Source organism: Budorcas taxicolor, chromosome 8, assembly GCF_023091745.1.
Source record: "Budorcas taxicolor isolate Tak-1 chromosome 8, Takin1.1, whole genome shotgun sequence".
Classification (NCBI taxonomy): Eukaryota; Metazoa; Chordata; class Mammalia; order Artiodactyla; family Bovidae; genus Budorcas; species Budorcas taxicolor.
Window position 1 is genome coordinate 69,610,783 of NC_068917.1, and position 2,500 is coordinate 69,613,282.

A 2,500-nucleotide genomic window follows, 5' to 3' on the forward strand; every position below is an offset into this window, starting at 1 on the left:
GTGAGTAGATTTATCTATTAACTGGCTAATGGACATTTGTGTTGTTCCCAGCTTATTGCTATAAACTTCCCTCTCAGAACTGCTACAGTAGCTCACATAAGGTTTGGTAAGTTTTGCTCTATTTTTTAATCTCAAATATTCTTGGTTTTTCTTTTGATATTTTAGTTGACACATTGGTTATTCAAAGTGTGGTGTTTAGTATTTACAATTGTAGATTTTCCAGCTTTCAAGTTACTGATTTCTAATTTTATACCACTGCAGTCAGAAAAAATTACTTGTTACTGATACTGATCCAAACATGGATCCACTTGCATGATGCCAGTCTGCAAGTGTGGCACATGGGAGTGTGGTAGAGGAATGTACACTGTTCATTGCATGATACCCAGTGTGAAGCCAAACAAAAATGGGCAGCTCATCCTCAAAAGAGATTCAGCTCTACCAAGCCTGGAATGAGCCTGAGTTGTTTTGCTAATATATCTGCATGGCACTGAAATCTGAACAAGTAGTGAGAACTACTAATTCATAGTTTTGCTTTGGGTCCATGCAATGTTGTACCAAATCATAAACATAACATGTTGAAAACAATAGATAATTGCACATGGTTTTTGTGAGACCCCTGAAGGCCTCTGCTATTGAGGCTCCATTTGTAGCAGTAAAATGCCTCAATGATTAGCAAAATATTAAAATAATGCATCTCAGCCAAACTTCCACTTGCAGCTCCCTGATTTCAAAGGGCACATGTTGGTGGTTTATGATCTAAGACAAAGTATATTCTCTCACAGCATTTACAGAGGTACCATAATTACAGCCCAAATTTGGCCCCTATAGATGCCTTGCTATAACACAGCTTTCAATGGCATTCATATCATTATTTAGATGTGTTACTACATTATATACTTTTCTTTCAATAAACTGTAGATTTATGAGTAGTCGTTGTGGGCTCTGTGTAATTTCTTTAGAATTTGAACCCATGTTACATGACACATTTAGTGTAGCTACCCGTCAAATATACATACACACACACACACACACACATACTGCATGGAAAAGAAAAAGATCAATCTCTTAAATATAATGATAAATTTAACCTCTCTGTGTGCATATGGTTGCTGTCATGTCCAACTCTTTGTGACCCTATGGACTCTAGCCCACCAGGCTCCTGTCCATGGGATTCTCCAGGTGGCAAGAATACTGGAGTGGATTGACATGCCCTTCTCCAGGGGACCTTCCTGACACAGGGATTGAACCCACATCCCTTACGTCTCCTGCATTGGCAGGTGGGTTATTTACCACTAGTGCCACCTGAGAAGCCCTTACCCTCTCGCTGCTCTTCAATTTTATCTTGTAGATACAAGTATTCATCTCATCTGACCTTACTACAGCCTGAAAAACTCTTTTTTCTTGCAGTTTTAAGTAGCAGGAGTTTCATTAAATAAAGCCAAAGTACAGACCTGAGAAAGGATGAGTGGGTTGTATGGAAACCAGCAGCAGCCTGGTTTTCATTTTTATATGGCATATCTGCTGTAACAAAATCTCTCAGTTGTCATTTTTCTAACCTCATTTTTGCAATACAGTCCCTTGATATAGAATTCTGGGTTAACTTTTTTGTGATGAGAAAGATGTCATCCACCAGGTTGTTTCCAATGTATAATAAGGTCTCTATATTCCCTCCAGAAGCTTTATTAAAAAATAATCTGTTGTAATTTGTCATGCCAACTCAGCCTATTGATACCTTCCTTTGTTTCCTGCCAAGAATGCCTGGACAAGTACATTTAATGTGTTGACAAAGTGAACTCCACAGACCTCTCCCACCATCAGCACTGGGGATGATGTTATAACTGCGCCAGCCCCTTTGATTTTAATTATGATTATAGGACACAACACAGCAAGAAACCATCAGGCTTCTTTGAAGAACAAGGTTTTTTATTCACAGGTCCTTGCAAGTAGGTGGCAAATGGGGGCCACTCTGAGTTATGTGGAGAACGGGAGGAAGGGCACCCATGGGGATCTCTGTTAATTAAAATTAGGAGGGTGTGGTGTCAATAATTTCATGGGTTCACAATTTTACAGTGAATATAAATGATAGGAGTTGGAATTAATTAAGGAATGGGAAAGCGCTCCAGCGGGTCACTTACAAGGTTACCCAGAAAAATCTTTTCCTTTATGTACATATTACTTTGGATGCTAAGGGTCTTAATTGCAGAACATAGGAGCTTCGATCTTCATTGTAGCATATGAACTCTTAGTTGCAGTATCTGAAATCTAATTCCCCAACCAGTAATCGAACCTGGGCCCCCTGCTTTGGGGGAATGGGGTCCTGGCCACTGAACCACTAGTGAAGTACCCATCCAGTACTTTCTAAAAGGGAAATTTTATGGGCAGGGCAGTCTGTTTCCTCCATTAGTAGTTTTGCTAATAGCTCTGTCACACCACTGGCAATACCTTTGAGATGTATGTCTTTAAAATTGATGCCAGGGCAATCAGAAGCTTTGTGTAGGCA